The 11,591-nt window shown below is 41.5% G+C and overlaps 1 long non-coding RNA gene across 1 annotated transcript; it reads left to right on the top strand.

Moving 5' to 3' along the window:
- Positions 1-1,624: 1,624 nt before the first annotated feature.
- LOC143815951 (uncharacterized) lies at positions 1,625-9,346 on the top strand. Its single transcript, XR_013223854.1, has 3 exons — positions 1,625-3,182; positions 3,263-5,858; positions 9,032-9,346. It is a non-coding gene; the product is annotated as an uncharacterized LOC143815951 (long non-coding RNA).
- The last annotated feature ends 2,245 nt before the right edge of the window (positions 9,347-11,591 follow it).

The raw sequence follows: 11,591 nt of genomic DNA on the forward strand, positions 1-11,591 counted from the left end.
GGGGTTAAGATCTCAGCACAGGTGTTCATTGGGGTTTAGATCTGTACTAGTTGTAAAACTGTCCAGCGCTTTATCATCCATTTATGGCGGCTTCTTGAAGTATGTTTAGGTGCTGGAAGACCAACAAACTAGAACGCAAACTCATCTTTCTGACACTGGACACTACATTGCGACCCAAAATCCTTTTGTAATCTTCAGATTTCATGAAGCCTTGCGCACGGTCAAGGCACCCAATGCCAAAGGCAGCAAAGCAAACCCAAATCATCTTTGAACCTCCAACATATTTGATTGGAGGTACTGTGTTCTTTTATTTGTAGACCTCAATCCATTTTTCGCAAATAGTAGAATACTTTGCTTTACCAGAAAGCCCTAATTTGGTCCCATATGTCCGCAAGATGCTTTTCCTGAATGATTTTGGCTTAGGCTACTTTCACACTAGCGTCGTACGACGCACGTCGCAATGCGACGTGGCTACGTACCGACGCATACTATGAAAGCGCCGCACAACGGGGGCAGCGGATACGTTGAAAAACATTGAGAGCTCCGGGGAGGAGTTCGGAAATGCCGGACACGACGCACCAAAAAAACGTTACATGCAACTTTTTTTGTGCCGACGGTCTGATGCAGCTCGACGGCTGCGACGTGTGGCAATGCGTCGCTAATGTTAGTCTATGGAGAAAAAACGCATCCTGCAAGCAGTTTTGCAGGATGCATTTTTTCTCCAAAACGACGCATTGCGACGTGCGTCGTACGACTCTAGTGTGAAAGAGGCCTTACTCGTCTGCATTTTGACAAACTGCAGTTTAGCTTCTTTGTCTCTGTGTCAGCAATGGAGTCCTCATGGGTCTCCTGCCATAGTGTTTCATTTCATTCAAATGTCAACGGATAGTTCACGCTGACACTGATGCACCTTGAGTCTGCAGGACAGCTTGAATTTCTTTGGAGCTGCTTATCCACCATATGGATTATCCTGCATTTCAACCTTTCATCAATTTTTATGTGCCATCCACTTTCAGGGAGATTGATTACAGTGCCATGGGTTTCTCAACATCTTGATTATGTTGCACACCGTGGAAAAGGAACATCAGGATCTCTGGAGATGGGCTTGTAACCTTAAGATTGTTGATATTTTTAACAATTTTGGTTCTCAAGTCCTCACAGTTCTCTTTCTGTTCCCCATTCTCAATGTGGCACACATAGACCCACATTGCAAAGATTGGGTCAACTTCTCCCCTTTTTATCTGGTTTCAGGTGTGCTTTTCATATTGCTCACACCTTTTAATTGCCACAGGTGAGTTAGGGTACCGTCTCACAGTGGCACTTTTGTCGCTACGACGGTACGATCCGTGACGTTCCAGCGATATCCATACGATATCGCTGTGTCTGACACGCAGCAGCGATCAGGGACCCTGCTGAGAATCGTACGTCGCAGCAGATCGTTTGGAACTTTCTTTCGTCGCTGGATCTCCCGCTGTCATCGCTGGATCGTTGTGTGTGACACCGATCCAACGATGCGTTCGCTTGTAACCAGGGTAGACATCGGGTTACTAAGCGCAGGGCCGCGCTTAGTAACCCGATGTCTACCCTGGTTACCCGGGGACCTCGGCATCGTTGGTCGCTGGAGAGCTGTCTGTGTGACAGCTCCCCAGCGACCACACAACGACTTGCCAACGATCACGGCCAGGTCATATCGCTGGTCGTGATCGTTGGTAAATCGTTTTGTGAGACGGTACCCTTAGAATGGGCATCAAATGCTTGAAACAAAGTTGTTCATCCACAATTTTGTAAAGATGCCAACAATGACCTGCATATTTTTGGGGTTTTGTGTGAAACTATGTCCAATTTTTTTTTTTTTTGTATGTTGTTCCAATACACCCAATGGAAATAAGCGTGTAAAACAAAACTTGTAATTGCAATAATTGTCTGGGACAAATACTTAATTTCTTGGAACAAGTTCAAAGGAGCCAATACTTTCGGCCGTGACTGTAGTTCTCAGACAAGCAGGTGTCCAGCTAACAAGCATCAGATTTTAGCTTTAGCTCCTCCTGAACCTGCTGAATACACCCGTACATAACATGCAGTATTCAAGTATAAATTAAATATTTTTGTGTTTGTTGACGATGCATTCAAAGTCACGTATTTTATTTTACCTTAACTGCTGTATAAGGGCTTGTTTTGTATGGTACAAATTTTAAGTTTTCATTAGTATAATTCGTTTTTTTTGTTTGCTTATTTTTTGGGAAGAAGTCTGAGCTAGCTACTTAAATGTTGGCACAGTATATTTTATTTTAACCGATTCTACTTGTGGGATAACTGTCAATTTTATGGAGTAGTCATGATGTGGCAGTAACAATTTTAGGTTTTGTTTTCTTTCACATGCCCTTCCAATTTCTTAAAATAAAGGACTTATGGTGAAAAAAATTGGGAATACCAGATCCTGAGACCCAAACTGATTTTGCTTGAAGAGAATCTGTAAGTCGGATTAACCCTCCTAAGCCAACTGTATGGGCATGCAAGTGATATAAAGTTGAATAAAATTATAACTTCATGTCTTATTCCAGAAAAATCCATGTTTTTTTTGTTTGTTTGTTTTTAGATCATATCAGTTTATTTACATGTATCACCTTATTTTAAATAAAAAGGGGGCATTACTAGTGTGAATCATTTAACAACTGACTTTGCTCTAATAATCACATACAGCTCTGCAGTGAGATCTAAACTAACAGTACAGCAGAAGTGAGCTTTGGCTCATTACTAACACAGATTTGCATGTACAGTTGTCCTCATACTGCTTCAGAGCTGTGGATGATTATAACCAACACTAGATGGTGGCCCAATTCTAACGCATCGGGTATTCTAGAATATGTATGTATATAGCAGCCACATAGTATATAGCACAGGCCACGTAGTATATAGGAGCCATGTAGTATATAGCAGACAAATACTACGTGGCCCAAACAGTATATAACACAGCCCAAGTACTATATAACACAGCCCACGCAGGATAAAGTAGCCATGTAGTATATAACACAGGCGACATAGTATATAACACAGCCCACGTACTATATAACACAGCCCACGCAGTATATAGCAGCCACGCAGTATATAACACAGCCCACATAGTATCTAACACTGGCCACGTAGTATATAGCAGCCACGCAGTATATAACACAGGCGACGTAGTATATAACACAGGCCACATACTATATAACAGCCCACGCAGTATATAGCAGCCACGCAGTATAGAACACAGGCGACGTAGTATATAACACAGCCCTCGTACTATATAACAAAGCCCACGCAGTATATAGCAGCCACGCAGTATATAACACAGGCAACGTAGTATATAACACAGGCCACGCAGTATATAACACAGGGCACGTAGTATATAGCACTGCCCACGCAGTATATAACAGCCCACGCAGTATATAACACTGCCCATGTAGTATATAGCAGCCACGCAGTATATAACACAGCCCATATAGTATTTAGCAGTGTGGGCACCATATCCCTGTTAAAAAAATAAAATAAAATAAAAAATAGTTATACTCACCTGCCGGGATCCAGCAAAGCTCTGGCGATGCGCGCGCGGCTGCCGCCATCTTCCGTTCCCAGGATGCATTGCGAAATTACCCAGAAGGCTTAGCGGTCTTGCGAGACCGCTAAGTCTTCTGGGTAATTTCGTAATGCATCTCTGGGAACGGAAGATGGTGGCAGGCGCGAGCGCATCGTCGGACGACGGAAGGTGAGAATAGCAGGTTTTTAGTTTTATTATTATTTTTAACATTACATCTTTTTACTATTGATGCTGCATAGGCAGCATCATTAGTAAAAAGTTGGGAACACACAGGGTTAATAGCAGCGGTAACTGAGTGCGTTACCCGCGGCATAGCGTGGTCCGTTACCGCTGGCATTAACCCTGTGAGCGGTGACCGGACGGGAGTATGGAGCGGGCGCCGGGCACTGACTGCAGGGGAGTAGAGAGGGACTAATCGGACTGTGCCCGTCACTGATTGGTCGCCGCAGCCATGACAGGCAGCTGGCGAGACCAATCAGCGACGCGGGATTTCCGTTAGGGAAGTTGCAGACAGAAAGACGGAAGTACCCCTTAGACAATTATATAGTATACTCTATTTAGATAATACACACTCTGGCTGCCTGGGACATGGAAGCTGTGATGATACCTACTGTACAAATTTTTTTTGTAATGAGACAAAGTTCACTTTTGCTGTACTGCGTTAGCTCTGCTGTATTGTGTTCTGAACTCAAAGCAGAGCTATGTATGATTGAAAGTACGACTGTCAGTCAATACATGTCTCACATTGGTAGCATCCCTTTTCATTTAAAATAACTTCTGGAGACAAATTCTCATACAGATCTGTATCTGGCCAATAGATCTTATTAGCTCATTTGCATATAAGAAAAACATTGAATCGCAGATATTAAAGCACCATTTGATTCCGCTTCCTATGACCTGCAGGTCCATGTAGATATCTTATGAGGGTTATCCTACTGACAGATTCCCTTTAAAAGAATGTGCTGCTGCTCAGCAGGGGCAAGTACCAAGCTTTCTGCATGAGTTTAGTATAATCCTCTACATCTAGAGGAAAGAAGGCTTAATCACAAATGCGGGTTCTTTACTGTACAAGCAGTGAGACTAAGGAACTCTGTCATATGATGTTGTGATGGTTGGTTCACTAAAAAAGTTCAAGAATGGCCTTTAATGCTTGTTTTGAAAAATATAATATAAAAGGTTATGAGCACTAAATTCTGTAGTGGGACGTTGATCCAAGGAAATAGTCTGATTGCAGAATGTATGGCATTGGTGCAGAAATTTTAGCAGCAAATCACAGCATGCACTTATTTTTTTTGTTTGTTTGTTTTTGCACAATCCTTTTCCCAGTGTTATGCCTCACAGGCAAACCATTCCCTTTTAAACTAAGTTCCCACAATAAGTATTTGGTGCGTTTTTGATGGTGCAGAATTTCTGCACCCATTAGCTGAATTGGGTTACTTCCACTTTTTTCATTGCGTTTTTGAGTGTGTTTCTGTACATGCATTTTTATTGTGTTTTTGACACTACAATTTTTTTTCTTTGTGGTTTCATGTTTTAAATAAAGATGCTTTGTTTTGATACTTTCTGGTATTTGGCTTTGACAAAAGTCATTTGTTGATTACATACGTTTTTACCTGCAGATCATCATCTAATGCAATCCTGTGGGGAAAATCAGCAAATATAATTTCTATGGCTAACACGCTAAATTTTAATGCGGCAGATTTAAAAAAAAAATAAAAATGTTTCACTGGTCAGTTAAAAAAACAAAAAAAAACCCAAACAAACACAGTGGGTATGACATTTCAATAAATCCCATACACATTCCTGGAACTGTAAGACTCTGCGTTTGTTGCACAGAAAAATACGCACCATCAAAAACTCATCTTGGTCTCTTAATCTAATTGTTACATAATTGCAAATCTTGTTGCATAAAAAATGAGGAAAAAGTATAATTATATATGGTACAAATGTAAATAAAGCCCATGCATAAATTTATATATGGTTGCATACTCATATACGATAGGACTGATACTATTTGTCCATGAGAATCCAAATTTATTTTTATATTTTTTTTATCCAACCAAATTAATGTAACACTATTAAAGATGCCATGTATTTAATGACAAAATGTTAGTTTTTGTTAACTATAAGACATTATACATTGTTCAGCTTTTGGTTTTGTTTTGTTTTTGTTTTTTGTTTTGTTTTTATAGGTTCTTGGATGAACATACCAATTTCTTATGGAAAAGTGGTTCAGAAGGGCGGATATACCATTGGTGCAACCTGTGAAGTAGCCAGAGAGGTAAAAAGGGCCACTTCTACCTACAAAGCAGCAATCAGCTTCTCTCATACCCCAATAACTGGTGCATTATTTTAAATTATTTGACTGCAAAGGACCCATATACTGTTCTTGCAATGGGGCACTATGCTGTCTGTGTCAGCCTTTCTTTCCACTTACATATTAGCAACCATTAATTTGAATAGTTGTGAAATATCACTGCATTACTCACTGCAGGACATATGTGGTTCTGTTTGCAGCGACATATCCCAAATGCTACTTCATAAGACTTTGGCTACATTCAAAGGTTCTTTTTTTTCTGAGCACTCAATGAGAATGGAGGGATTTACTTATCAGTGCAGAGCACTTCTGAATGTAAATGTAGCCTATCAGTGATTAACCCCTTAATGGCTAATGACGTATATAGCACATCATGAGTAAGTGTCAGTTCCCACATTATGATGTGCTATACACATCTTGTCAGGGGCGGATACTGACGGCTTGGGGCCCCAGTGCAAGAAATGTGTCTGGCCCCCTTCCTTTTGTGGCGACAAAACAAATATATACAGTACAGACCAAAAGTTTGGACACACCTCATTTAAAGATTTTTTTTGTATTTTCATGACTATGAAAATTGTACATTCTCACTGAAGGCATCAAAACTATGAATTAACACATGTGGAATTATATACTTAGCAAAAAAGTGTGAAACAACTGAAATTATGTCTTATATTCTAGGTTCTTCAAAGTAACCACCTTTTGCTTTGATGACTGCTTTGCACACTCTTGGCATTCTCTTGATGAGCTTCAAGAGGTAGTCACCAGGAATGTTCTTTCAACAATCTTGAAGGAGTTCCCAGAGATGCTTAGCACTTGTTGGCCCTTTTGCCTTCACTCTGCGGACCAGCTCACCCCAAACCATCTCGATTGGGTTCAGGTCTGATGACTGTGGAGGACAGGTCATCTGGCATAGCACCCCATCACTCTCCTTCTTGGTCAAATAGCCCTTACACAGCCTGGAGGTGTGTTTGGGGTCATTGTCCTGTTGAAAAATAAATGATGGTCCAACTAAACGCAAACCGGATGAAATAGCATGCCGCTGCAAGATGCTGTAGTAGCCATGCTGGTTCAGTATGCCTTCAATTTTGAATAAATCCCCGACAGTGTCACCAGCAAAGCACCATCACACCTCCTCCTCCATGCTTCACGGTGGGAACCAGGCATGTAGAGTCCATCCGTTCACCTTTTCTGCGTCGCACAAAGACACGGTTGTTGGAAACAAAGATCTCAAATTTGGACTCATCAGACCAAAGCACAGATTTCCACTGGTCTAATGTCCATTCCTTGTGTTCTTTAGCCCAAACAAGTCTCTTCTGCTTGTTGCCTGTCCTTAACAGTGGTTTCCTAGCAGCTATTTTACCATGAAGGCCTGCTGCACAGTCTCCTCTTAACAGTTGTTGTAGAGATGTGTCTGCTGCTAGAACTCTGTGTGGCATTGACCTGGTCTCTAATCTGAGCTGCTGTTAACCTGCAATTTCTGAGGCTGGTGACTCGGATAAACTTATCCTCAGAAGCAGGGGTGACTCTTGGTCTTCCTTTCCTGGGGCGGTCCTCATGTGAGCCAGTTTTTGTAGCGCTTGATGGTTTTCGCCAGTGCACTTGGGGACACTTTCTAAGTTTGCCCAATTTTTTGGACGGACTGACCTTCATTTCTTAAAGTAATGATGGCCACTCGTTTTTCTTTACTTGGCTGCTTTTTTCTTGCCATAATACAAATTCTAACAGTCTATTCAGTAGGACTATCAGCTGTGTATCCACCAGACTTCTGCACAACACAACTGTTGGCCCCAACCCCATTTATAAGGCAAGAAATCCCACTTAGTAAACCTGACAGGGCACACCTGTGAAGTGAAAACCATTCCCGGTGACTACCTCTTGAAGCTCATCAAGAGAATGCCAAGAGTGTGCAAAGCAGTCATCAAAGCAAAAGGTGGCTACTTTGAAGAACCTAGAATATAAGACATAATTTCAGTTGTTTCACACACTTTTTTAAGTATATAATTCCACATGTGTTAATTCATAGTTTTGATGCCTTCAGTGTGAATGTACAATTTTCATCGTCATGAAAATACAGAAAAATCTTTAAATGAGGTGTGTCCAAACTTTTGGTCTGTACTGTATGTTATTTAAGTTTACATTGCGCTCTCTTGTCCTTTACATTCTCTTGTTTATGTTATTTATAGCGCCCTGTTCTTTTACATCTCTTGTTAGATATATAATGCAATGACGGCTCATGGATCATGGAAAAGCTTTTTTTCTGATGGAGCTGCTGGACTGTTTTTCATGTCCGGTGCTGCTCCATCAGCAGTCATTTTATATCTAAGAATAGAGGCCTATGTGATAGAGAGAAGGCTCTGTGGATAACAAAAATAACGAGGATACGCTGTGTAATGGATGGTGTTATACATAACGAGATGTTACTACGTAATAATGGGACAGTGCTGAACATTAGAGGACACAACATTATAAGCGACTGCCCCATACATGGCTAGAGAGGATGCTGCTTAATAAGGGACGGCACAATACATAGCTAGAGAGGATGCTACATAATAAGGGATGGCACTATACATAGCTAGAGAGGATGCTACATAATAAGGGACAGCACCATACATGGCTAGAGAGGATGCTACATAATAAGGGATGGTGCCATACATCGCTAGAGAAAATGCTGCATAATAAGGGATGGTGCCATACATGGCTAGAGAGGATGCTACATAATAAGGGACAGCACCATACATGGCTAGAGAGGATGCTACATAATAACGGACGGCGCCATACATAGCTAGAGAGGATGCTACATAAGGGACAGCATCATACATAGGTTGAGAGGATGCTATATAATAGGGACAGCGCCATACATAGCTAGAGAGAATGCTACATAATAAGGGATGGTGCCATACATGGCTAGAGAAAATGCTGCATAATAAAGGATGGTGCCATACATGGCTAGAGAAAATGCTGCATAATAAGGGATGGTGCCATACATGGCTAGAGAGGATGCTGCATAATAAGGGATGACACAATAAATAGCTAGAGAGGTATTCCAATCTCCAAGATCCTATCCCAATATGTAGTAGGTGTAGTGATATTGGCAAATACCTCCAGTATAGTTTTCCTAATTAGCTTTGTCGCTTCAGTCATATGCAGGCATTGCAGCATCTTGGGTAGCCATGGTTACAACCACTAACAGCTGACTCACTATGTGTGTGGCCATAACCATTACAACCATAACTTAGGTAAGTTGGTGCAATGCATGCACAGATATGTGAAGATCTATGAGCTCTTAAGTCCGTATGCCGTCCAATGAAAAAAATTTGCAGCTCACGGACATTTCACACAAATGTTAACACACATTACTCCAAGTCATGCAGTGCAGGTATAGAATAAATATTTACATTCAGTGACCTCTGACGTCTCGTCTGATTGGAGTCAATTTCTGGTGTTTCTTCTCCTTCTGGTCAGACTTTCATGTCGACATCTCCCAGCCACGACACGATTATCACTGCAGCCCTGAAAATAACAAGGACACGCATATTGTACATATATATTTGTCCCCCCCCCCCATTGCTCCCCTGAAAACTGATATGTACCCCATCATTTACGTACAACCAGCCACGCAACAATAAAATTATAGTGATAACCTAGCTCTGTTTCCCATTAACTATAATTTCCAGCGCCCGATAAATAAAAATTAATACATTTACTAAAATTAAATATAAATTAATCAGTCTTACTCCCATCCCAACCCTCCACCTTCTCCCTCTCATTGTCCTTTCCCCAGTGTATTGCCCCCCCACTGTATTTCCTCCCCACTGTATTGCTCCCTCGAGTGTATTGTTTCCCCAGTGTATTGCCTCCAGTTCCCACTGTATTGCTCCTCACTGTATTGTAAAAAACAGACATTCATTCACTCACCTGTCTGTTCCCACCTACAGCATCACTTCCTTCTTGCTAGGAACTCTCTAGATGAAACAGGCGCACACAGAGTGATGACCTGCGCGCCTGTGTCACAGAGAAAGTGCCAGGCAGGAAGCTAAGGATGTGTTCCTGGGTATCCGCTGCCATTTTCTACCGTTGGCACCATAGCCACAGGAATGATCCTTGCCTGTCATGCCCGCCTATGATGAGGGCAATCTGGGCATGGGCCCCTCACAGCCTCTGGCCAGATTGCTCTCATTAATCGCCCTGCATCTTGTCTTTAAGCTGTAAGTGTGTGAAAACACAGTGACGGCTCCATTCTGACAGCGATCACTGTCTGATCGCTTATTCAATCTGACTGACCGATAACAGCATGTGATCGCTGAGAAGTGCTGAAATATCACTGCATGATCAATGCTGGGAGCTCAGCTCAGCTGACAGCCGGTCTCTTGGAGTAACAACCAGGGCCGATGCATGCACCGCTCTAGCTGATTAACCCTCCAGATACCGCGATCACGGCATTTAGAAGGTTGTGAGAGAGCGAGCCTCCTCACCCCCATCAGCACTCCAGTGATTAAATAGCTGGGAACTGATGGTTGTTATGGCACTCGGAGGTCAACCAAATACTTCCAGGGTGTGCCGGGTACAGTGGCCTGTGAGATCCAGCCATTGGCAGGGTCTAACAGGCGATCTGACAGGTCTCGTGCATTGCAGTGCTGGTTCATTACAATTTGGGGCTAAAGCAACATTTTTATGGGAAAAATGTATTTTTCCAATTTCACGGCTGAACTTCATAAAATTCTGTGTATCACCTGTGGGTTCAATGTGCTCGCCACACCTCTAGATAAATTCCTTGAGGGGTGTAGCTTTCAAAATGGGGTCACTTTTTGGGGGGTTTCCACTGTTTAGGCACATCAGGGGTTCTGCAAACGCAACATGACATGCAGCCAATGTTGCTCTCCAAAAGTCAAATGGTGCTCCTTCCCTTCCGAGCCCTGCCACGCACAGTAATTTTTCACCACATATGGGTTATCGGTGTACTCAGGAGAAATTAGGCAACAAATTGTATGGTCCATTTTCTCCTGTTACCCTTGTAAAAATGAAAATTTTTTGGGCTAAAGCAACATTTTTGTGGGAAAATTATTTTAATTCCTGTGATACACACTTAAAGGGTTAATATACTTCTTGAATGTGGTTTTGAGCACTTTGAGAGGTGCAAGTTTTTTTAAATGGTGTCACTTTTGGGTATTTTCCATCACATAGGCCCCTTCAAATGTGATGTGGTCCCTAAAAAATAGGTTTTGTAAATTTTATTGGAAAAGTGGAAAATTGCTTTTAACCCTTCTAACTTCCTAACAAAATAAAAGTTACAAAATTTATGCTAATGTAAAGTAGACACATAGAAAAGTTATTTATTAACTAGTTGTATGGTATATCTATTTGGTGTAAAGACATAAAAATTCACAGCTGAAAATGACAAGTCAAATTTTCTATATTTTCATAAACGCAAATCATATCAACCAAAATTTACAGCTAACATGAAGTACAACATGTCACGAAAAAACAATCTCCGAATCCTTGGGATATGTTGGAAGTGTTAGTCATCTCATAAAGTTGACGCGTGTCAGATTTGAAAAATGAGGCTTGGGCCTTAAGGGGTTTGTAGCTTGCTATTTAAAAATTGGTAAACATTTACATACAGTGGGGGAAATAAGTATTTGATCCCTTGCTGATTTTGTAAGTTTGCCCACTGACCAAGACATGAACAGTCTATAATAT

Source organism: Ranitomeya variabilis, chromosome 3 (assembly GCF_051348905.1).
Source record: "Ranitomeya variabilis isolate aRanVar5 chromosome 3, aRanVar5.hap1, whole genome shotgun sequence".
Taxonomy (NCBI): Eukaryota; Metazoa; Chordata; class Amphibia; order Anura; family Dendrobatidae; genus Ranitomeya; species Ranitomeya variabilis.